The following is a 26,292-nucleotide window of genomic DNA, read 5'->3' as shown; positions in this document are numbered from 1 at the left end:
GTGAGTTGGTCACTTGAGTCCAGGAGTTGGAGACCAGACTGGGCAACATGTCAAAACCCCATCTCTACAAAAAATACAAGAAAAATTGGTAGGGCATGGTGGCATGTGCCTATAGTCCCAGCTACCAGAGAGGCTCAAGTGGGAGGATCGCTGAAGCCCCAGAGGTCGAGGCTGCAATGAGCCATGATTGTACCATTGCACTCCAGTCTGGGTGACAGAGCAAGACTCTGTCTTAAAAAAAAAGAAAGGGAACCTCAGATTATAAAACCTCTTGAGGCTCGAGAGCCAAACCAAGACAGACTTTAGATTTTTTCTGTAGTCTTAAGATTCCTAGGCCTGCCAGGAAGTGGCAATTTTTACTTGCTCGCTGTAAGGCTGGGAACCCTGGAAGCCAGGCATTCTATGTATATTCACAAATCTATTGCAATCAAAACTTTGGTAATATAACCAATGTCTCCAATTGCATCCTATATAAAAATAGAGCAGGCTGGGTGTGCTGGCTCATGCTGTAATCCCAGCACTTTGGAAGACTGAGGTGGGCAGATCATGAGGTCAGGAGTTCGAGACCAGCCTGACCAACATGGTGAAACCCAGTCTCTACTAAAAATACAAAAATTAGCTGGGTATGGTGGCACATTCCTGTAATCCCAGCTACTCAGGAGGCTGAGGCAGGAGAATAGCTTGAACCCAGGAGGTGGAGGTTGCGGTGAGCGAGATTGTGCCATTGCACTCCAGCCTGGGAGAGAGAGAGAGAGAGAGAATCCATCTCAAAAACAAAGAAAAAGAAGAGAGAGCAAATTTTTATTGAACTTCAAATAACCATATTGTCATAAGAATACTCATGAATAGTGTCTGAATTTTGGAGGTATCCACTCTAGCATGGATGACAGAGTGAGACCCTGTCTCAGAAAAAAAAAAAGAAAAAAAGAAAGCTTCAGTTGAGATAGCTGTTAAATACAGAAGGAAAAATGAATGTCTCTTGTGGATTTACTAAAAGCAGATATAGACTAGGCATGATGGCTCACACCTGTAATCCCAGCACTTTGGGAGGCCAAGGCGGACAGATCACCTGAGGTCATGAGTTCCAGACCAGCCTGGCCAACATGGTGAAACACCATCACTACCAAAAACACAAAAACTAGCTGTGCGTGGTGGCATGTGCCTGTAAACCCAGCTACCCAGAGGCTGAGGCAGGAGAATCAATGGAACTGGGAGGCGGAGGTTGCAGTGAGCTGAGATTGTACCACTGCACTCCAGCCTGGGCGACAGAGCAAGACTCTGTCTCAAAAATAAATAAATAAATAAATAAAAATAAAAGCAGATCTATATTTCAAGGAAATCTTGTTGTACTAACATAGGGGACCAAATTTTTAGTTTTTAAATTAGTGTAGGTTTTTTTTAACCTCTCTTAGAGCCTTCAGATCAGAATATCAGTGTTGTTTTAATATGAAAGTTCAATCTTTAGAAAGACTCATGAATAATTTCCTTCTAATTTTAGCCAACTTGATCACACACAAAAATTTCTTTCACAAATTCATCCTTCCTAAAAAAAATGGCAAGGATGAATTATATGTGTCTCTGCTAGATGCTTCAAGGTCATAAAACTATAAACCCTCTTTCCTTCCCTTCCTTTCTTCCCTTCCCTTCCCTTCCTTTCCTTTCCCTCCCTCCCTCCCTCCCTCCTGCTTCCCTTCCCTTCCCTTCCCTTCCCTTCCCTTCCCTCCCCTCCCCTCCCCTCCCCTCCCCTCCCCTCCCCTCCCCTCCCCTCCCCTCCCCCTTCCCTCCTTTCCCCTCCCCCTTCCTCCCACTCCCCTCCCCTCCCCTTCCCTCCTTTCCCCTCCCCCTTCCTCCCACTCCCCTCCCCTCCCCTTCCCTTCCTTTCCCTCCCTCCCTCCCACTTCCCTTCCCTCCCCCTCCCCCTTTCCCTTCCCTCCCCCTCTCCCTCCCCCTTTCCCTTCCCTCCCCCTCCCCCTTTCCCTTCCCTCCCCCTCTCCCTCCCCCTTTCCCTTCCCTCCCCCTCCCCCTTTTCCTTCCCTTCCCTTCCCTCCCACTCCCCTCCCCTCCCCTTCCCTTCCCTTCCCCTCCCCTTCCTCCCTCTCCCCTCCCCTCCCCTTCCCTCCCCTCCCCTCCCCCTCCCCCTCCCCTTCCCTCCCCCTCCTTCTTCCCCTTCCCCTTCCCTTCCCTTCCCTCCTCCTCCCTTCCTCTACCCTCCCCTTTCCTCCCTCTCCCCTCCCCTTCCCTCCCCTCCCCTCTCCTCCCCTCCCCTCCCCTTCCCTTCCCTTCCCTTCCCTCCTTCCTTCTTTTTTTTTTGAGATGGTCTCTCTCTGTTGCCAGGCTGGAGGGCGTGGCACTCTCCCAGCTTCACTGCACACTCCTTTCATGACTTAGCACTTTCATGATATGCTTAGACCTTGCCTCAACCTAAATGTCCCCTTTCTTAGGTAACAAGTCATTTTACTTTAGGACAAAAAACTTACAAGATCCTTTTTCATTCCAAATTATTCTTTTTTCTTTTAACCATCCTTATCAAAAATATATCTTCATATCTTTCTTCACGTCCCTCTCCTACTTATGGGTTCCTTTCTATCTTGTTTTTAATTCTTTCATGAATCCATATTTTGAGACAGCATTTAAATAATCTCCAAATTAGACAAAAGTATTTCTTTCCATAAAGAACACATTTTGGCCAGGTGCAGTGGCTCACACCTGCAATCTCAGCACTTTGGGAGGCAACAGCTTGAGCCTAGAAATTCAAGACCAGGCTGGACAGCATAGCAAGATCCTATTTCTATTTTTTTAATTTAAAAAAAGTTAAAATAATTTTTAAATATATGGAAAACTCAAATAAAGCAAAAACATATTTTTTATACATTTTTATACATTTTAAATAGTTCTTTTTATATATTTTTACATTTTTAATACATTTTATATAGTTTTTATACATTTTAAATAGTTCTTATCAAAACATATTTTTATACATTTTAAATAGTTCTTATCAAAAATACTATTTTTTGGTATACTTTGTCTACAGAATTGTATAGATTAATTAGAATTTTTAACTTTTAGCAACCTTAATTTCTAGTGAAAATCTAGGAAGCAAAAAATGTTTAAATGGCTGTCACATATTGGTATTTTACAGATGGGAATAATTTTAGAAACATGTTTCCCCATCACGTAATTTTTATGTGTATTACTAGAACCCCAGTATATTTGGTAGTTGCATAAAATTTAAGAAGCCAAAAACAAATTTATATTTGTGTTCGGCAATTTACGATGTTGTGTTTTATCTTATTTGGAAATGGCCAATATATTTAATGAATATCTGTCCATTAAGGTAGCATAACATGACTTTAAGATTTCAAAATCTGGCAGGGCACAGTGGCTCATGCCTGTAATGCCAGCACTTTGGGAAGCTGAGGCAGGAGATTGCTTGAGACCAGGAGTTCGAGAGCAGCCTGGTCAATGGTGAAATGCTATCTCTACTAATAATACAAAAAGTAGCTGGGTATGGTGGCATGCACCTGTAATCCCAGCTACTCAGGAGGCTGAGGTATGAGAATCACTTGAACCTGGAAGACGGAAGTTGCAGTGAGCTGGGATTGCACCACTGCATTCCACCTCGGTAACAGAAGAAATTCTGTCTCAAAAAAAAAAAAAAAAATTCAAATTCTATGAAAAGCTTATTTACAGACATTCGTGCCATTTACATTTAACTCTATGTGTGTGTGTCTGTGTGTGTGTGTGTGTGTGTCTGTGTGTGTGTATTAGGAGTTTCTTATTGCCCAGGCTGGAGTTCAACGGCGTGATCTCAGCTCACTGCATTCTCTACCTCTCAGGTTCAAGCGATTCTCCTGCCTCAGCCTCCTGAGAAGCTGAGATTACAGGCATATGCCACCATGCCTGGCTGATTTTATATTTTTAGGAGAGACGGGGTTTCTCCATGTTGGTCAGGCTGGTCTTGAACGCCTGACCTTAGGTGATTCGCCCACCTCAACCTTCCAAAATGAGATTACAGGCATGAGCCACCAAGCCTGGACACAGAAAGCAATTTTTTTGCTGGACAGAGATCCTTTTTATTATTGCTCTGAGCTCACAATTTTGACCTCTTTGATCTGACAGCCCAATTTTTATAAACATTTCTCTCGTTCTGTTCTTTTCTAGTATCAGTCCTTCCATGGGCTGTTCATTCCATCACCCCAAGCAACTGTTAGACAGGCAAACCTGAATTTACATTTCCAAAATGTGTCTGGGTTCTGGGGTTCTGGGTTGCCATGGAGCTGTTGTGATTTGTAGAGCCATTAATTTGAAAACCTTTTAAGACCCCCTTCCTTATTGCTTTTTCTCTTGGCTGGAATAGGATAATGTGAGTTTATCCTAATACCAGCAGCAATGTCAGCAGATTCCAAGTAGGCAGAAAAAAAGGGAGAGAGAAGCAGGGAATTTAGAAGGCTCTCCATTTAACTCTGCAGTTGGCAGTTTTTAAGTTCAATATAAGGAGAAAACAAACTTGGGAGTTCAAATGATTCCCATCATGTCCATCGATTTTTAAATGTGCACGCGGAAAGGCCATGTGGCTGGCTGTTAATGTTTGAGAATGTCATTCACTTTCTTATTAATCTCTTAAGAGCAAAGAAAATCCTATAAACCCTGTTTGCCCAAGTGTTTAGATGGTGGTGATACCCTAGTTTCTTTTAATTGGCCATCTCACACCCATCTTTTTTTTATCGTTCTGTTGTTGTTTTTGAGACAGGGCTCCTTCTGTCAAGCAGGCTGGAGTGCAGTGGTGTGATCACAGCTCAATGTAACCTCCACCTCCCAGGTTCAAGCAATTCTCATGCCTCAGCCTCCTGAGCTCAAGCAACACCCCCTACCTCGGCCTCCCTAATAGCTGGGCCTACAGGTATGCACCGACACATCTGGCTAGTTGTATTTTTTTGTAGAGACAAGGTTTTGTAATGTTGCCCAGGCTGGTCTTGAATTCCTGAGCTCAAGCCATCCTCCCACCTTGGCCTCCCAAAGTGCCAGGATTATAGACGGGAAGCACTGTGCCAGGCCTGCACTCACCATTTATGTATTTTTTTTAAAACCTTTCCTATGGTATTACTATCAGATGATCAGAAGATATTCACAAACAAGCAAAAAAAAAAAAATGAGCCAAGTTATTTATAGACGTGGGAAACCAAACCAAATTCAGACTGCTCAGAAAATTCAACCAGGGCGTGCACATCAAACAAATTATTCGCCAGGTGTGCAGAACCAGAAGTGAGTTCACCAGAAAAGGCTTGCCTCATGGACAGAAGATAAATTCCCTAGAAACCAGAAGGGCTCTTCTGTTTATACCAGAAAGTGCTTGCCAAAAGCAAAGAAGCAAAGCAAAAAACAGAACTGGCTGGGCACAGTGGCTCACCACTTTGGGAGGTTGAGGCGGGCAGATCATTTGAGATCAAGAGGTCAAGACCAGCCTGGTCAGCATAGTGCAATCCCATCTCTACTAAAAACACAAAAATTAGCCGGACATGGTGGTGCGCACCTTTAGTCTCAGATACTAGGGAGACTGGGGCACAAGAATCGCTTGAACTGGGAGGAGGAGGTTGCAGTGAGCCATGATCCTGCCAAGCACTCCAGCCTGGGCAACAAAGCAAGACTTTGTCTCAAATACACACACACACACACACCACACCACACACACACACACACCACACACACATACACCACACATACACACACCACACACACACACCACACACCACACACACACCACACACACCACACACACACACCACACACCACACACACACACACCACACACACATCACACACACACACCACACACCACACACACACACCACACACCACACACACACATCACACACACACCACACACACCACACACACACACCACACACACCACACACACACCACACACCACACACACACACCACACACACCACACACACACACCACACACACACACACTACACATACACCACACACACACCACACACCACACACCACACACACACACACACCACACATCACACACACACACACACACACACACACACACGCCATGACCAAAAACAAAACCCCAAACTTTATCCTGCCAAGAAGGATGCAAGGTCCTTTGTTTAAGGGAGCCTTATAACCAAATCTGATCCACGATCCAGGATCAAATAAAAAGAAACTGACCAAAGGAAGAGAGTGTGAGTATTCGAGGAGATTCACCAGAACAGAAAAGCAATTCCTGGAGAGGCCGTGTGTAAAGGACTCAGTCAATGCTTCGTCAGATTCCAGGGGATGCTGATTCATCCAGGATGAGTTCACTTCGGTCCCACTTCTGGCACCACTATGTGACACTGCATAACGGATACAGGAAGACTCTAAAATAAAATGAACTTTCTTTGGAAATGGTATCGCAATGGGAATAAGCAGGCTGTAGGAAACTATGTGTGAATTTAGGAAGGTGAAGGAAGACAATGGTTTTTAAAGGAAAGAGGAGGAGGATCACAGGATTGTTTTGAGATATTTGTCCTTGGCTACAAGATCAAGGCAGCAGCCTGAGGCTGGACAGGCAGTTGCTGGCAGACATCCTTGCAGAAGTATTTTTTGGTGAAAGGCTTCAAAGGCCATTGTGTAAGGTGGTTGTAGGCAGTCTTCTGAGATAGTTCTTCTGATCAGATTTTGTGCCTCCCTTCATGGCCCTTCCTGGCTCTACTTCTCAGGGTTTTTAACAAAAGGAACTCCATTTTGATTCTGACAAGGTTCATACGCAGGGTGACTGGGGTCTGTCCTTAGGGAGGAGGCAGAGAGTCAGATTCTGAAGCCCTTATGCCTGTGCTTCACACCCCCTAAGGTCTTCTCGCTCCAATGCAGCCATGGCTACTCTGCCCCCTCCGAAACCCCACCGCTACCCCCCATATCAGATATCCAGCTGCCTCACTCAGGGCTTCACTGGGTTTAGCTGGGCAGTGCTGTGGTCTGTCACTCTCTCATGTGTGAGTCATGAGGTCACCTGGGCAATCAGGGTGTATTAGTCCATTCTCACCCTCCTCTGAAGAAACACCTGAGACTGGGTAAGAAACCTCCTTTATAAAGAAAAGAGGTTTAATTGACTCACAGTTCATCATAGCTGGGGAGGCCTCAGGAAACTGACAATCATGGCAGAAAGCACATTTTCACAGGGCAGGAGAGAGAATGAGTGCAAGCCTGGGAAATGCCAGATGCTTATGATACCATCAGATCTGCTGAGACTTACTCATTATCACAAGCATGGGCGGAATTAGCCCCATGATTCAATTACCTCCACCTGGTCTCGCCCTTGACCTGTGGGGATTATGGGGATTACAATTCAAGGTGAGATTTGGGTGGGACACAGAGCCAAACCATATCACAGGGGTAAGGGAACACCCCCCAGTGAAGGAACTGGAGGTGGACCACTGGCATCACCCACTCGAGCTTCAGCTCCCCTTTTGGGGAACTGCAGCAGAGCCAAGGAGTTGGACCTTGAATTTTTTTTTTTTCTGACAGAGTTTTGGTTGTGTTGCCCAGGCTGGAGTGCAATAGCGCAATCTCGGTTCACCACAACCTCTGCCTCCCAGGTTCAAGCAGCCTCCCAAGTAGCTGGGATTACAAGCTAATTTTGTATTTTTAGTAGAAATGGAGTTTCTAGGCCGGGTGTGGTGGCTCATGCCTGTAATCCCAGCACTTTGAGAAGCTGAGGCGCATGGATCACCTGAGGTCAGGTGTTCGAGACTGGCCTGGCCAACATGGTGAAACTCCATCTCTACTAAAAATACAAAAATTAGCCAGTTGTGGTGGCGCATGCCTGTAATCCCAGCTACTTGGGAGGCTGAGGCAAGAGAATTGCTTTAAAACAGGAGATGGAGATTGCAGTGAGCTGAGATTGAGCCACTGCACTCCAGCCGGGGCGACAGTGAGAATCTGTCTCAAAATAAATTAATTAATTTAATTAAATAAAAAATAAAAGTAGAGACAGGGTTTTTCCATATTGGTCAGGCTGGTCTTGAACTCCCGACCTCAGGTAGATCTGCCCACCTCTGCCTCCCAAAGTGCTGGGATCACAGGCATGAGCCAGCGCGTCTGACCGAACCCTTCTTTATTGGCAGTCTGTGCAGGGTGACCAGGGCTGTGTGGTCAGTGACTCAACCCAAGTCACCTCCTATAGGTAGTGATTGCCGTGCACTGGCACAACCGCCCATTGGTACCATGGGGGCTCCCACTGGCAGCCCCAGGCCTGCTTCTGGCTCTCCTTTGCTCTCCCTGGATCAGGGGCTGAGGGAGGGGATGAGGCCAACCAGAAACCCAGACGACCCGGGGAGAGCTGATCCTGGACAGGGGTTCCCAAGAGGTCACGGAGGCTCCCTGGTGAAGCTGCGCTCTGTGCAGGCGCTGTGCGGGCAGCCCAGGCACTCCATCAGAGCCCTCTCTTCCCTTAAGAGGAGTCCTCCTTGGGCGGTGCTCCAGGGCTGTGGGCTGGGCCATGACGGTCCCCAGCTGCGTAGCTCCAGCCCCTTTCTAGCAGGCTGGTGGGCAGCTCAGTGTGGGCACCTGGGATCTAAGGGGACTCCTATGGGAGTACCCGCTGCCCTCACTCGTCTCGGGACGCAGCTGGACCCGGAGTCCCCGACCGCAGCCAGCGCAAGACCCCTGGAAGTCTGTCTCCGCGGTCCGCGACCCAGGTCCCCGCTGCCGCCACGCTGCTAGGTATCCCGAGGGTCGCAGGAGGAAGGAGCGGAGCGCGGGGCGGGCGGAGGAGGACGGAGCCGCCGTCGCGTGCCTTCCCTCTGGCGGGCGGGCGGGAGCAGAGAAAGCGGCGGGCGCTGGGAGACACCGGCCGCTCGCGCCGCTCGGCTCCTGCTCAGGCAGCGGCTCTGGCCGGACCCGCTCAGCCTCTGCCAGGCTCTGGCGCGCACCTGCCGGATAAGTGCCGCCCGAGTCCCTGCGGCCGCGGCCACCACTGCGGCCACCTCCGTCACCTTCGCGGCCGCTACGTGGAGCCTCCCTGCTTTGCGTCCTCGCGGCTGCGGCTGCGACTACCGGGCTCAGCTCTCGGGCTCCACCGACTGCGCGTCGCGGCTCCAAGGCTCTGGGCTCGCCCGGCCAGCTCGCGCCCCGACATGGGTGAAACTTCGCCCAAGTGTGGGTTCTAGGGAGAACCTGTTGAAGCCAGGAGTGGAGCGGAATGGGGATAGTGATAGACAGGTCTCAGGTTCCCCATCAGGTCGGTGCAGGGAGTGGGCTGTGTATCCGCGACCCTGGGGCGTTAGCACCGCCTGTGAGGAAGGGGCGGGTGGGCCTTAGGGCCACGGAGAAGAAGGAGCCAGCAAGGGGGATTGGAGTGGTGGATCCCGCGGACTTCCGTGAGGGCAGTTTGGTTTCTTGGCCGCTTTGCGTAGCGTCTGTCTGGGTCCAGCGTGGAGAGCTAAAAGTGCCGCATAGACGCACCCCCTGACCACATAAACTCACTCCAGCCTCCGCTCCTTTCCCCCCACCCCACCTGGCCTTGGCTGGGGCAGGTCGTGGACAAGAAAGGCGAAGGGAAGAGGGACGGCCTTCCATTGAAGGCCCACTACGTGCCAGGCCCCGTGCCCGATGCCTCCCGCTTCCCATAAAAGCCCTCCCAACCCAGCGTCCAACGTGTGTGCAGGGAGGGGACAGGAGAGAAGACTCCACTGCGCTTGAGGGGGTGGTGGCCCCGCCGAGCCCTCCTCGTCCCTGGTTTCCGCAGTGAATGAGGCCCGCGGTTGGGGCCTCTGCACCTAGGCCTGTGTCTGTCCTCACGGTGCCCGGGACCCCCGTCAGGATGCGGCGCCTCCTGAGCCTGATTCTGCTCTTCCCCACGAGGAGGCTGGCGGTGCCCATCTCATAGCCCAGGTGGCCCAGGGCTGCACCGCGGTGGCTTCGGCGCCAGGGAGCCCAGGTACTCGCCTACGGCGCATTAATACGTGTCCCAGGAAGTCAAGTACCTGAGCCGCTGCCACGCGGGGGTCGCGCAAGAAACCTTTCGCTTCCCCCGCCTAGGCTTCCCTCGGGGTTCACCGCCACCGGGCCTGGTCCGGCTGCAGCGTTGGAAAGAGCGCAAGGTGAGCCTGCTGTCAGAGATGGTGTTTGCCGCCCGCCTCTGCTCCATCCTGGAGGCTATGCTGGCGCTCGGGTACCTGGGCCCGGTCGCCGCGGGCGGCGGCACCTGTCCCGACGGCTGCCCTGAGCGCAAGACCTTTGCTTGCCGTCTGCTTCCTGGCGGCCAACCTGGACGCCAGCATCGACCCATGCCAGGACTTTTACTCGTTCGCCTTGCGGCGGCTGGCTGCAGCACCACACCATCCCCGATGACAAGCTCATCTATGGCACCATCGCGACCAACGACGAGCAGAACGAGGAGCGCCTGCGGCGCTTGTCCAGGCGCACAAGCAAGGTGAGCACCTTCTTCTGCTCGTACCTCAACACGTGCGAGATCGAGCGACTGAGTCCTCGGCTAGTGCTGGAGGTCATCGAGGACTGTGGGGCTGGGACCTGGGCGGTGCGGCGGAGCGCCCGGGGGTCGCGGCGCGGTGGGACCTCAACCGGCTGCTGTACAAGGTGCAGGGCGTGTACAGCGCCACGGTGCTCTTCTCGCTCATGGTCAGCCTGGAACAGAGGACCTCCTCGCGCTACATCATCCGCGTGAGTGCGCCGCCCCACCTTCCCCCAGCTCCCCAGCGCCCTGCCAGCAGCCGCTTGCCCAGTGGCCTTGCCCAGGGGTCCCAGGGTGTGCGAGAGGAGAGGAAGGGAGAAGAGAGCAGGGGAGGGGAGGAGAGCGCAAGTAATTTCCCTGGGTTAATTGCAGTGTTTATTGGAGCCACAGGAGCCGAAATTTCCCAGCCCTCTGGCAGTAAGGACAGGGAGGGAGGGGTGAGCCGGCAGGCTGGGCTGCCATCTCCCTGAGGGGTGGGGCTGGCCCCAAACCAGGGACCCCACCTGTCAGTGTGGCACTTCGGAGCGCCCCTGACAGGTAGGGAAAGTGCAGGCGTACAGGGGTAAGATTGGGCGTCCCCAGGCTGGAACAGTCAGGGATGGGGGCTTTGGCCATCCCCTTTGAGTGGAAAGAGGGGCTGGTGTCTGCGTGCTTCTGGGGCTGTACCCATGGATACTCTCTGTGCATTGGGGTGGGAATTCCATATGTGTGGGGAATCTGGCATGTGGACCTCTGACCTCTGGCCCCTGTCTCCCTCCCCAGATTGACCAGGATGGGCTCACCCTGCCAGAGAGGACCTTGTACCTAGCTCAGCATAAGGAGAGTGAGAAGGTGCAGGAGCATGGGATAGGGAGGGAGGGAAGGCCTGGGGCCCCAGGAGGGGTAGACCCAGGCTAGGCCTGTTGCTGTCCCTGGATGAGCCCCCTCCCCTGGTACAGATCCTGGCAGCATACAGGGTGTTCATGGAGCGAGTGCTCAGCCTCCTGAATGCTGACACTGTGGAGCAGAAGGCCCAGGAGACCCTGTGGCTGGAGTGGGGGTGGCTGACAACAGGGGAGCATAGGGCAGGGCTGGCTCAGCCCTGATCTCTACCCCCACTCAGATCACTGTGTCAGAGTATGACGATTTCCAGGGAGATGTCAGCTCCATGTACAAAAATGTGATGCTGGGGCAGCTGCAGAAGATCACCTCCCCAAGCCCCTCCCCTGCCGCCCGGACTTGCCTACTGGGTGTGCCATGAATTTCCACCCCCACTTCTGTCCAGTAGTCACATTAGAGGAAGCAGCACTCCAGTAGGCCCCAGAGCCTGAGGATCTGATCCTGGCTCTCCCCTCTGCTTTTCCAGGCCCTGGGCAGGGCTGGGAGCTTCCTGAGCTGCAGTCTTCTCAGTCTGGGGATGGCTGGAAAGAGAAAGTGCTCTGCTGTCCCTGGGCTACCCCTGGGAGAGCCTCCTGGTGTCTGCCCACCATGGGGAGGAGTGGAGGCCTTCGCAGGCCAGCTCTGAGTCAGCCACCCTCAGGCACAGATGCTGTCTCCCTATGGCAAGTCAGGAAATGATGCAGGCCCTGAACCATCAGCATCAGGGCTGGCGTCAGGAGCAAGAGTGTCCTGCTGTGTCACTGAGCTCAGCACACTCCAATTTCAGCCTCCACATACCTGGCATGACCTCCTGCCCCTTCTTTGAGGGACTGTCTGGGTGCCAGATCCAGCCGCAGGCTGGGGAGCACAGATTCGGGTGGTATCCCTGGTGGTCCACATGTCTGAACACCCCACCAGCTTCACCTGGCCCCCAGGGTCCTGCACAACTACCTTGTGTGGCTCGTGGTGGGGGTCCTGAGTGAGCACCTGCTCTTGCCATTCCACGAGGCACTGCGCCAGCTGGCATGGGAGATGGAGGGCAGTGACAAGCTGCAGGAGCTGGCCCAGGTCTACCTGGGCCAGGCCAATCACCACTTTGGCATGGTGCTGGCGCCCTCTTTGTACATGAACACTTCTCAGCTGCCAAGGTGGGCTGCTCTGGTTTAGGGTGGGGAGGATGGTGCTGAACTGAGGGCGGAGCCCTCCCAAGGCCATGGTCCCAGCATGGGACCCACATCCCCCTGCAGACAGGGGCACCAGATCCTGCTAAGGCAGCCCATTCTGAGGCTCCAGGCTGCCCCTCCGCAGGCCTCCTCCTCCTGGTCTGTTAGCAGACAGGAGGTGGTCCTCCCCGCCAGGCCCCATACTCTGGTGGGGGTGGTCCTCCCCGCCAGGCCCCATACTCTGGTGGGGGTGGTCCTCCCCGCCAGGCCCCATACTCTGGTGGGGGTGGTCCTCCCCGCCAGGCCCCATACTCTGGTGGGGGTGGTCCTCCCCGCCAGGCCCCACCCACCTTCTCAGCCATGCTCAGGGGGCACCGCCTTAGGGATGCCCATGGTCGTTGCTGCAGCTGTTCCCTCTTCTGGCCTGTGAGCATACTGTTGGAGGGCAAGGGCCTGGATCCCTACCTTTAAGGTGTCCTCTTCCCACTCAGCACTGAGCTCTGGACTTAGGAAGTGGTGCTAAAAGACTCCTTCATGGCAGGAGTGATGGACCAAAGTGAAAGGCAGCTGAGTTGACCCCTGACCCCTGACCCGTGACCCTTAGGTGCAACAGCTGGTGGAAGACATCAAGTACATCAGGGGTTGGCGCCTGGAGGAGCTGGACTGCACGGAGACCAGAACAGCTGCTGGGGCCATGGTGAGGGGCCCCCAGAGCCATCTGTTGGCCTCATGCACATTGACTGAGCACCTACTGTGTGCCAGCAAAAGAGAATAAAAGGGATAAAGACTCTTTGTGGAGTTGACCAGGCCTGCCTTCCCCACCGTAAAGCCCACTCCCAGGCTGGCCTAGTGCTCCCCTTCTTGGTGGGTGGGGGGTTGGCAGGGGGCGCTGAGGCCCCATGCCACCCTCACCTGCCTCCTGCCCACAGCTCCACTACACGATGGTGATGGTCGGCTCCCTGGGTTTCCTGCTCAAACTGGGTCTGTGGACACAGAGTATGAGGTGGGCCTGTGTCCCTGCCTGCCCAGCCTGATTACAGTCCCTCTATTAATGACACCTGGGAGGGCAGGTGGCCTACATGGCCCGGTTGTGGCGCTGTCTGCAGGTAGCCCTGGCCTGGTCTGAGGCTGAGTGCTGCCCGTATCCCCCACACTTTGAGGTCCACGGGAAAACCTACTGCAAGAATAGCATCCACTTCAGCATCCAGAGCTCAGTCAAGAAGATTCGGCAGGAGGTGGGCAAGTTCACGTGGGGGCCTGGCCCAGAGCTGGGGGTCAGAAGAGGGTCAGGAGGTAGTAGCCGGGAGGGTGGTGGCCCAGCCCAGAGGTGGCACAGATGATGCATTGTCAGGAGATGGCTGCGGCTGGGCCACCGGGATGGCCTTCCAGGACGAGGAGGCTAGGGTGTGAGGGTAGTGGTGGAGGGGATGGTGCCCCGCAGCTCACCCCTCCTTCCTACAGAGGCACTCCTCCCAAGGTGCTCATTGCCTTCTGTCTACCCAGCAAGAAGCAGATGGGTACGGGGTGTGTCTCTACACCCCTTGGGTCTGAATGTGGGTGGGGCTCCCACTGACCACACCCTGCCTGTACTGACAACACAGAATCTCCTGCAGTCCAGGCTCTTTGACCTGACTTGAGTGGTCAAGACATAACATACCCTGGTCAATGCATGCTCGGTGACATCTGGGTGGCAAGCTTCTATCAAGAAGAAATTCAGCTACTTCTTGGTATTGGGGTCTGGGGTGTGACCTGGTAGCAAAGGGGGAGCTCTGGTTGGGTGGGGTCCGCAGGCCCTGGGACCGTCTTCAGTCAGAGGGTGCAATTGCAAATCCCATGTAGTAAGTCCCACATGTTGTAGACATCTGCAGACCCCTTGGGAGGGGCACAAAGGCCAGTTATGCAGATGCTAACCCGGTGAGGAGGCCTATTCCTGGAACCAGTGGGACCAGGGCATCATCAGATGCCGTGTCAGCACCCAGGCCAGAAGGGCACAGCTGGGATCCCCCTTGAATCCTCCCAAGAGGCTGCAGGGAGCATGCTTCTCTTCCCCGATCATGAGGCTTCCTGGGCCAGTCACCAGAACCGTGCAGGGCCTAACGGGCTCCATGGGGAGGGGGCCTGGGATCTGGTGGGGACTGAACTTGTGGTGCCATCTGGGGTCTGAATTTCGCAGGGAGTGAGATGCCCCTGCTCACAAGGAGTTGCTCAGCCTGAATGGCCTGCCCAGGCCACAAGCACCTCAAGACTAACCTGGACCTTGGGGTTTGGTTAAGGGATGTCAGGCCCTCCTGAGTGCCTATAGTTTTCTGGTCTCACCACATGCCTCAGCACAGCCCTGGGCCGTGGGCACCCCAAGAGCTCGCGTTTAATATCCAGCTGGCGCCTTCACCCTTCATGCAGGTGCCAACCCCACGTGGTTCCCTGGTGTCCCGGGAGGAAGGGAAGTGGGTGCCTCAGGCCAGGGGTTGACACAGTGCACCCTCTGGATTGCACGCTTCCAACGAATTGCAGAGTATTAGAGTTTAGTGGATCCACGGATTATATGATCTAGTTTTAACCGATCTCATCCTCCAAAAGGGCCAAGAAGCTCACACACGATTCCTGTAAAGAATCTTCAACTAACACCAAAAATCCAGAGCAGGTGAACCACAGCAGATGGGAAAGCTGAGAATTCCTTATTATTCCCAGCAGAGCACACGTCACCTGGGGTACACACCTTACCAGACGTTAGCCCCTAATATAAAAAGTTAGCAAACAAAACTCTGAATTTCCCCCACTCTGTGATTACTGCTGAAGTTTGCCCCTGGTACCTTGTTCCTGGAGGTATTACTAAAAAATTACTTAGGAGCAGTGTGAAATCCTCATGGTTGGCAAGGTGTCTAAAACTAAGCTTTTTTTTTTTGAGATGGAGTATCACTCTGTCACCCAGGCTGGAGTGCAGCGGCAGGATCTCGGCTGACTGTAACCTCCACCTCCTGGGTTCAAGTGATGCTCCCTCTTCAGCCTCCCAAGTAGCTAGGACTAAAGGGATGCACCACCATGCCTGGCTAACTTCTGTATTTTTAGTAGAGACAAGGTTTCACCATGTTGGCCAGGCTGGTGTTGAACTCCTGACCTCAGATGATCTACCAGTCTTGGCCTCCCAAAGTGCTGGGATTACCTGGCCAAACTAAGCTTTCAGACTGAAGAAAGAGCGCAATTTTTTCCCAACAATGTTTAAGTGCAGTTCAACCCAGGACCTCTTGATATTTCCATACGCGATGACAAATATTGGAAAACTCTTTTAAAGTTTCTGCATGATAGCATGAGGCAAAAAACACCTACCACCAAGCAGACACTTATTCTTTCTGCTGCAGGAAACATGGCAGAAACAATGAGCAGTAAATGATCTGCCGACAAACCGAAAGGCTTTTCTTTGTCAGCAAACACGTTGGAAGATGTAGAGAAAACACTGCCGAAGATTGGAAGAAACTCGTGTTCGAGCAAATTACCCAGTGTGGGAGGTTTGCTTTGCAGTGGGCTGAAAGCACAGATGTTCCCAACGTGGCTCAGCGGAAGGTATTTGCCAGGTGCTGTTCCAATAGGGAAATACACACACCCACTTTCTGCCACTGAAGAGAAGATATAGCAGAGAATATCTATTGCCAACAGGAAGTGCCTTCTTAAATAAAAACAATGTCATAGGAAACGGTGAAAGAGCTACTCAGTTTTTTCAGGCCAGGCATGGTGGTTCCTCCCAGCACTTTGGGAGGCCTAGGAGACAGATCACTTGAGGTCAGGAGTTCAAGACCAGTCTGACCAACATGGAGAAACCTTTTCTCTACTAAAAATACATAAAATTAGCCAGGCATGGTGGTGCGTGCCTGTAATCCTAGCTACTCAGGAGGGTGAGGCAGGAGAGTAGCTCGAACCCAGGAGGCGGAGGTTGCGGTGAGCCGAGATTACACCATTACACTCCAGCTTGGGCAACAAAAGCAAAAACTCCATTTCAAAAAAAAAAGCTTTTTTAGGATATGAATCAGCATATCCTGGTGCAGCAGTAGGCTCATCCTCACCACTCAGTCATCGGCTGACCCCCGTCTAATCTGGCGCATAAACAGGGTGTTGCAGAAGGCAGTGGGGTTGATATTATAAAGCTTAGATTGCCGCAGAATAGAAACTTAAACTTCCAGCCTGGCCAATATGGTGAATCCTCGTCTCTACTAAAAATACAAAAACTAACCCGGCGTGGTGGCATGTGCCTGTGATCCCGGCTACTCAGGAGTCTGAGGCACCGGATTTCCCACTGCACTCCAGCCAGGGCAATGGAACGAGACTCTGTATAAGAAAAAAAACCACATATAGAAACTTTAAGATACTTGGTAAGGGGATTGGTGCAACCGTGGAAGCTTTCTAGCCACCTAGAATGAGTCACAGAATGACGAAGCACTGAACCCACCTGTCCTGAGTTCCCCCTCTTTCTTCCTAACTCCCCCTCCCTCCTTCTTACCGTCCAGTTTGCTGACTTTGAACTGAAAAGCTCTCTATTTAGGCATGCCATGAGAAGATTGAAAATATAAAATACTTTCTGTGTGTCCTTCAGGTAAAAATGTCATTTCAATGAAAAAATGAGAAGGTAATTATCTTTCCATGAAAACTCATGCTAAGGAAAGAGCACATTTTTTAATAGAAGTTTGAAAATAATTTTGTGATTCTTGATTTTGTGGTCAATAATGTGACTGATAAGCCCTTATACTTACACATGAAACAAAACAAAACCAAAAAACTAGAGAACAGAATGATCTAATTCCAGAACAATCTATTTTAAAACTAGTCCAGTTTTTTAAAAACAGAAGTCCCTGGATGTGGGCGCTCATGTAAAATAGAATCATACAGCACCTACCAGCTGGTCAGAAAGAGGAACTAACGGACACCTGGAAAGGCAGTAGCTGGATTTCACCAAAACCTTTTGCATATTTGCTGCATAGAATGTAACCATGAGTATGATAATTTAGTAAGGCCAGCTAACGGAGGCCATCTCTGTTCACCTCTCACATTTTTGTAACAACCACTGAAACCCAGAATCGATAAAACTGTCCTGAAACCCAGGTTCTCAAAAACAGGTTTTGTTTTGTTTTGAGACAGCATCTTGCTCTGTCACCCAGGCTGAAGTGCAGTGGCGAAATCTCAACTCACTGCACCCTTGACTACCCTGAGCTCAGGTGATCCTCCCACCTCAGCCTTCCCAAGAAGTTGGGATGACAGGCCTGTGCCACCTGACCTGGCTAATTTTTTTAAAATTTTGGGGCTGGGCATGGTGGCCTATGCCTGTAATTCCAGCACTTTCTGAGGTCAAGGCAGGCAAATCACTTAAGGTCAGGAGTTTGAGACCAGGCTGGCTAGCATAGTGAAACTCCATCTCTATGAAAAATTCAAAAAATTAGCCTGGCATAGTGGTAGGTGCCTGAAATCCCAGCTACATGGGAAGCTGAGACAGGAGATTCACTTGAATCTAGGTGGTGGAGTTTTCAGTGAGCCTAGATCCTGCCACTGCACTCCAGCCTGGGAGACAGAGTGAGACTCTGCCTCAAAACTAAACAAAAATGTTGTGTAGAGGTGACGTCTCACCATTTTACCCAGGATGGTCTGGAACTCCTGAACTCAGAAAAGGGGCCGACCATTTTCTGGGATCACCCAAGGTGGGATAGTGAGTGATGAGACACGTGGACTGTCAAGACTAGTAGATTTTGAATCCTGCCTCTGCCATGTCCTGCTGTGTGGCCTTGGGCAATCTACTTGTGTCTTTGTTGCTTCTGATAGAACAGGAGGGTGGTGAGAGAGATTCAAGTTGAAAGGAGACAAAGTTTTAAAATGTTGGCTTTGGCTGCTGTGTGGAGATTGGATTAGATATGAGGCTGTAAGGAAAAGGGAGGGATTTGAGTTTCTGGTGAGAATCAAGGTGGCTGGAGCCAGGGTTTGGTGCTATAGGTGGGGAAGAATAGAAAGTGATCCTTTTTATTTTTTTGAGATAGAGTCTCGGTCTGTCACCCAGGCTGGAGTGTAGTGGCATGATCTCGGCTCACAGCAACCTCTGCTTCCGGGTTCAAGCGATTCTCCTGCCTCAGCCTCCCGAGTACCCGGGATTACAGGCATGAGTCACTGTGCCTGGCTAATTTTCATAATTTTGGTAGAGATGGGGTTTCACCATCATGGTCAAGCTGGTCTTGAAGTCCTGGCCTCAAGGGATCTGCCTGCCTTGGCTTCTCAAAGTGCTGGCATTATAGGTGTGATCAGAAATGATAATTTAATGGACTTGGTCTGTGAGGGAGTGGTCAAGGGTTACGCCCAGATTTCCGGCTTCTGTTATTATAAGTAAAACAGAAGAAGAATGGCTGAACTTCATTAACATAGTTTCCATTTGTTGTGGTCACGCAAAGTATATTTTCCATCTATTCCATTTAAAGACTAATAACAAAAGTAAGTCCTTCTTTGCTCTGCAGGGATAACTCTTCTGTGAGAAAGAGACTCACTGAGACGTTGAGAGCCTCTGAGTCTCCCATGTTTCTCCCCAGAGGTAACGACTATCGTGTATTTTGGTCAATTTTGCCTTTGTTGTTGATTGTTTTATCACATAGGCATATTTTTCTAAATAACCTAGTGATTGGTTTTGTGTGGGTTTCTACTTCATGTTTCTTCTGTTTGGGGGTTCACTGATCATTTTTATTTATTTTTAACTTTTTACTTTTTTATTTTTTACATTTCAGATGTTACCATTCTAAACTTTTTCATCGAAGGGTTTATTACGGCCTGTTATTTATTTGTTATTATTATTATTTTCATTTTTAAAAAAGTTTTTTTTTGTTTGTTTGAGACAGAGTTTTGGTCTCGTAGCCCAGGCTGGAGCACAGTGACCCGGTCTCGGCTCATTGCAACCTCTGCCTCCCAGGTTCATGTGATTCTCCTGCTTCAGCCTCCTAAGTAGCTGAATTACAGGCATGTGCCACCAGGCCCAGCTAATTTTGTATTTCTTGTAGACATGGAGTTTCACCATGTTGGTCTGGGTGGTCTTGAACTCAGGCGATCTGCACATCTCAGCCTCCCAAAGTGGATGGCTTGAGCCACCATGCCCAGCCACAAGAAATGTTTTTTCAGCGTTTCACTCTGTCAACCAGGCTAGAGTGCAGCAGCAAGATTTTGGTTCACTACAACCTCCGAGGCCTGAGTTCAAGCAATTCTCCCGCCTCAGCCTCCCGGGGATCTGGGATGACAGGTGCATGCCAACACACTCAGCTAATTTTTTTGTATTTTTAGTAGAGATGGGATTTCATCGTGTTGGCCAGGCTGGTTTCCAACTTCTGGCCTCAAGCCATTTGCCTGTCTCAGCCTCCCAAAGTGCTGGGATTACAGGCATGACCCACCACACCCGACTGGTTTATTACGGTTTTAATAAAATTTGGAAAAATTTTGAAAATAAGAATAATCAAAAGGACGGCTGGGTGCAGTGGTTCACAGCTATAATCTTAGCCTCTGGGAGGCCAACGTCAGAGGACTGCTTGAGCTCAAGAGTTCAGGTTAGCCTGGGTAACATTAAATGGACCCTGTCTCTCTCTGTACATATAGAAAAGAAAATCCCAAAAGGTAGAAGAAACCTAGGTATCCATCAACAGACAATGGAAAAACCAAATGGGGTCATACACCCAAGGGAATATCATGCAGCCTTGAAAAGGAAGGAGGCCCTGCAGAAGACCCTGCTACAGCCTGGAGGACTGTGAGGACATTATGCTCGTGAAATATGAGAGTCGCAAAAGAACCAATCCTGTCACCTGTAAAATAAGGTTCTTAAAAACAATAACAAAAGGGGCACATACACACGAACACACTTTCTGAGGTCCCTAGAGGAGTCAAATTCATAGACGGAAGTGGATGGAGGTTACCTGGGACTGGGGGAGGGGAAATGGGTTAGGATTAGGGCTGGGGTTGGGGTTAGAGTTGGAGTTTAACGGGGACAGAGCTTCAGGGCTGCAGGATGAGAACGTTCTGGGGATCAGCTGCACAACAATGTGCGTGTACTCAACGCGGCTGCCCTGCACACTTGGAAACGGTGAAGGAGGTGAGTGTGACGAACTGTGTTTTGTAGCACAATTCAGAAATTGGTCCGAGAAGAAAAGGCTCCTCCAGCTCCACCCGCCCCCGCTCAACAAAGCAGCCCTCCTCCACTCAGGCCTGCTCACCCCGAGCCCCAGGCTTGGTCCCCAGAGCCCAGGGTGACCTCACCTGCTGCCCAGCCTCTGCCTGTCCCACCCCACTCCCCACCACCCCCATGTGCCTCCCCTCAGGCTGAGCTTTTTGGGGTCCTCCTGTCTGCACCCTGCCTGGCTTCTCGATGGTTGTCCTGGGGCTCTAAGGGAAGATATTGCCCTTATGGGGCCTTCCTGCCCCCTGGTAGTTGCCCCCCTGGTTCCCGCTGTCTCCTGCTTCATCTTGCTGAGGTAGGAACATTCCTGGCTAAAGGTCAGAGGAGACTCACGAACGGGCAGGCCCTTAATTAATTCATTGACTCACTCCAAGGTCAAAGCCAGACGGGAGCTCTCACAGCCATCCTGTTTTTTTTCTCTTTTTTTTTTTTTTTGAGATGGTGTCTCACTCTGCCTCCCAAGCTGGAATGCGGTGGCACCATCTTGGCTCACTGCAACCTCTGCCTCCCAGGTTCAAACAATTCTCCTGCCTCAGCTTCCAGAGTAGGTGGGATTACAGGTGTGCACCACCATGCCCAGCTAATTTTTTAAAATTTTATATATAGAAGATGGCCGACCACTAACAGTTCAGGATTGTAGCTCCCAGTGAAAGCTCAGAGAACGAGACGACGCAACATCTTTAGACGAATTTTCGTCACTCACTGATTAGCCGATTCCCAGTGGAGGAGCCCCCACGGGTCACCGGCGTGACTCTTGTGGCTGCCGCAGCGGTTTTGCCGGCGTCTCAGCGCAGCAGCTCTTCATGCAGAGCCAACGGGACTGCTTCCCCTACTGACCGGAGTTTGGAGCTCCGGGAAGTCAGAGCCGCTTGTTGCGGACTCAGGAGGGAAGCCAGACCAGAGATTCCCGGGCAGAAGAGCACCATCAGTCTTACCGCTACTATTTAGGCTGCCACAGTGGGTTGCTCGGATCCCAGCACTGGGAATCAATAAGTCGGATGTCGACTCAGAAACCTAATTAGAAAGGCGGTTCATCTACAATGAAGGGGAAAAAACAGCCTAAGAAGGCCGAGTATACTCAAAATCAGAACCCATCAGCAACGGAACAAGCCCTGATGGAAAAGGACACATCAGCAACCGAACAAACCCTGATGGAAAAGGACTCATCAGTAATGGAACAAGCCCTGATGGAAAAGGACTGTGTTCCATTATCTGAAGTAGGCTTTAAAAGGTGGATGATAAGAAACTTCTGGGAGTTAAAGGAACTTGTTCTAACCCAATGTAAAGAAACTAAGAACTTGGAAAAAAGGTTAGATGAAATGCTGAAAAGAATAGACAATATAGAGAGGAATACAAATGAACTTATGGAGTTGAAAAATACAACACGAGAACTTAGTGAAATATGTACAAGCTTAAACAGCCGAATGGATCAAGCAGAAGAAAGGGTATCAGAGGTCGAAGACCAACTTAATGAAATAAAACGACAAGAATAGAGAAAAAAGGATAAAAAGGAATGAGCAAAGTCTCCAAGCAATATGGGACTATGTGAAAAGACCTAATATACGCTTGATTGGTGTACCTGAATGTGACGGAGAGAATGAATTCAAGGTGGAAAATACTCTCCAGGACATTATCCAGGAAAATTTTCCTAATTTAGCAAAGCAGGACACTATTCAACCCCAGGCAATACAGAGAACACCACAAAGATATTCCTCAAGAAGACCAACCCCAAGGCACATAATCGTCAGATTCACCAAGATCGAAACGAAGGAGAAAATATTAAGGGCAGCCAGAGAGAAAGATCAAGTTACCCATAAAGGTAAGCCTATTAGGCTTACAGCAGATCTCTCAACGGAAACCCTACAAGCTAGAAGAGAGTGGGGGCCAATATTCAATATACTTAATCAACAGAACTTTCAGCCCAGAATTTCATATCCTGCCAATTTAAGCTTTACATTTGAAGGAAAAATAAAATCTTTTAGGAACAAGCAAGTACTCAGAGATTTTATTACCACCAGGCCTGCTTTACAAGAACTTCTAAAAGAAGCATTATACACAGAAAGGAACAACCAGTATGACCCTTTCTAAAAATACACCAAAAGGTAAAGAGCATTAACATAAAGAAGAATTTTTATCAACGAAAGGACAAAATAGCCAGTTAATATCAAATGGCAGCAACCCTAAATTTAAATCGACCAAATCTCCCAATCAAAAGATACAGACAAAATCTAACGGTATATCCAAAGATATACATAGACTCAAAATAAAGGGTTGGAAAAAAAAAAAAAGTACCAACCAAATGGAGAGCAAAAATAAATAAATAAAAAGCAGGAGTTGCAATTTTCACATTTGACAAAATAGATTTCAAAGCTACAAGGATACAAGGGTAAAAGGATTAATGTAATAATAAGAGATCTTAACACCCAGATACATAAGACCCATAATGAGATTTAGATTCAACGAGACAGAAAATTGATAACGATATCCGGGACTGGAACTAAGATCCAGAACAAATAAACTCAGTAGAGCTCTCCATTTTAAACACACAAAATATACATTATCCACAAAATCTAACGATATATCTAAAGATATACAAAGACTCAAAACAAGGGGATGGAAAAAAACTCACCAACCAAATGGAGAGCAAAAATAAATAAATAAAAAGCAGGAGTTGCAATTCTCACACTTAATAAAATAGATTTCAAAGCTACAAGGATGCAAGGGTAAAAGGATTAATGCAACAATAAGAGATCTTAACACCCAGATACATAAGACACATAATGAGATTTAGATTCAACGAGACAACAAATTGATAACGATATCCAGGACTTGAACTCAGAGCCAGAACAAATAAACACAATAGAGGTCTCCATTTTAAACACATAAAATATGCATTAACCACTTTAAACACTCAAAATATTGATCGGCCATTATTGAAACCTATTTTAGGAATGAAGTAATATTCCTTTTCCCCTCTTTTTCTTTTCTTCCCCTTCTTTTTCTCTTTTTCCCTCTAAAAAAAAACAAATTGGCTTAAATTTTGATTTTTTTTTAGCTACATTAATTTAAACACAAAACTTTTTCCACAAAAAAAAAATTTATATATATATTTTTTGTCACTCAGGCTGGAGTACAGTGGTGCAATCTCGGCTTACTGCGACCTCCGCCTATCAGATTCAAGCTATTCTCCTGCCTCAGCCTCCGTAATGGCTGGGATTACAAGTGCCGACCACCACACCTGGCCAATTTTTGTATTTTTAGTAGAGACGGGGTTTCATCATGTTGGCCAGGCTGGTCTCAAACTCTGGGCCTCATGTGGTCTGCCCACCACGGCCTCCCAAACTGATGGGATGACAGGCAGTAGTCACCACACCCAGCTGAGGTTCGTTTCTAAATTGAAATTTTTGATAAACTGTAGATTTACTTGTAGTAGTAAGAGATAATACAAGAAGGCTGGGTGTGGTGGCTCAAGCCTGTAACACCAGCACTTTGGAAGGCCGAGGTGGGTGGAACACCTGAGCTCAGGAGTTCGAGACCAGCATGGGCAATATGACAAAATTTCATCTATACCCCCAAAATATAAAAAATTAGCCAAGCATTGTGGCATGCGCCTGTGGTACTGGCTATTCCTGAGGCTGCGGTAGAAGGATGGCTTAAACCTGGGAGGCGAGTTTGGGGTGAGCTGAGATTGTACCGCTGCACCCCAACCTGAGTGACAGAGTGACACAACATCTCAAAAAAAAGAAATGATAATACTAATCATATAAAAAAATGCCTTGGCCAAGTGCCATGGCTCATGCTTGTAATCTCAGCACTCTGGGAGGCTGAGGTGGGTGGATCACCTGAAGTTGGAAATCGGAGACCAGCTAGACTAACATGGAGAAACCCCGTCTCTACTGAAAACACAAAATTAGCCAGGCATGGTGGCGCATGCCTGTAATCCCACCTACTCTGGAGGCTAAGGCAGGAGAATCGCTTGAACCGGGGAGGTGGAGGTTACGGTGAGTCAAGATTGCACCACTGCACTCCAGCCTGGGCAACAAGAGCAAAACTCCATAAAAATAACACCTTTGCTGCTTCCCCTGTATCTAATGCCTGGCCATCTGCTATGCATCCTGTATCTCCAAAATGTTATCATTTCAACTAAGTTACATAAATGCAAACAAACAATGTGTGATCTCTTGGGAATGGCGTTTTTTTTTCACTCAACATAACTTCCTGGAGCTTCATCCAAGCATGGACCAGTAGCTGCCCCCTCTGTAGTGCTGAGCTCTATTTCATGGGATAAACACAGTGTGTTTAACCAATCACCTGTTGAAGGAAGTCTGGGAAGATTTCAGTTCTGGCTTTTATAAATACAGCTGAACATTCGTGGGTGGGTTTTTGAGTGAACATACGTTTTCATTCCTCTTGGATAAATGGCCAGTGCTGTGTGGTGGTTGCATGTGTAGTTTTTGGAGAAACCGCCAGCTTGTTTTGCAGATTGGCTGCGCCATTACGTGTCCACCAGCAAGTTGAGGAACCGAATTTTTCAGCATACTTGCCAGCGTCTGATGTTGTCATATGTTTTATTTCAGCCATTCTGATAGCTGTGTAGTGGGAAGTTTCTTTAAATGCTCTTCTTACGATGACCTTAAGTGATCCTCAGCTACAATTCGCCCTGGTTTCCTAACTCATGCTTGTAATCCTAGCACTTTGGGAGGCGGAGGCAGGAGCATCCCTTGAGGTCAGGCTGGGCAACATGGAGAGACAGCATCTTGACAAAAAATTTAAAAATGTACTCAGGCGTGGTGGTGCCAGCTATTTCAGAGGCTGAGGCAGGAGAATCACTTGAGCCCAGAAGGCTGCAGTGAGCCATGTTGGAGCCACTGTACTGCAGCCTAGGCGACACAAGGACATCCTGTCTCACAAAAGAAGGAAAAAAAAAAAAAAGAAAGAAAGAGAGAGAGAAAGAAAAGAAAAATGTGGCAATCAATGTAGAAGAGACTGCACTGAGTGGGGCTGTTTCCCAGATCCCAGGCTGGCCACACCTAAAAGTCTACCTCTAGGGAGCTGGGGGGAAGTGAAGGAACCAACAGGAATGTCATTCTGGATGTTGACCTGTGCACTTCCCAGGAGACAGCAATTCTGTCCTGGGTAAGTGTCCTAGAGAAATTTGGCACATGTCCCAGGAGGCAAGCACCAACGTGTACGAAGTGGCATTGTTTAAACAGCCAGACATCAGAAGAGCCCAAATGTTGATCGACAATAGAAAAGATGAAAGGCCGATTGCTTTGTCATTGGAATACTATACAGCAAAGGAAATAACCAGGCTTTTGTAACATCCAACAGATTAAGTGAATCTCACAGACATAAAGCTGGACAGAGATGCAAATCACAGAAGAACACGTCGGATAGAACACATCTTTCATGTATGTTGTGGCATGACCACAACTCCCAGCAGCCTCGACCTCCTGGGCTCAAGCAATCCTCCCACATCAGCCTCTTGAGTAGCTGGGACTACAGGTCGATGCCACCACATCCAACTCATTTTTTTGCATTTTTTGTAGAGTCAGGGTTTCATCATGTTGCCCAGGCTGGTCTCCAACTCCTTAGCTTAAGCTATCCTCTCACCTCAGCCTCCC

General features: G+C 49.5%; 1 pseudogene; it reads left to right on the top strand.

Annotated features, from left to right (window-relative positions):
• Positions 1–9,751: 9,751 nt before the first annotated feature.
• LOC118154748 (endothelin-converting enzyme-like 1 pseudogene) lies at positions 9,752–16,178 on the top strand (annotated as a pseudogene).
• The last annotated feature ends 10,114 nt before the right edge of the window (positions 16,179–26,292 follow it).

Source organism: Callithrix jacchus, chromosome 6, assembly GCF_049354715.1.
Source record: "Callithrix jacchus isolate 240 chromosome 6, calJac240_pri, whole genome shotgun sequence".
Classification (NCBI taxonomy): Eukaryota; Metazoa; Chordata; class Mammalia; order Primates; family Cebidae; genus Callithrix; species Callithrix jacchus.
This window is presented reverse-complemented; position numbering and strand designations above follow the sequence as displayed.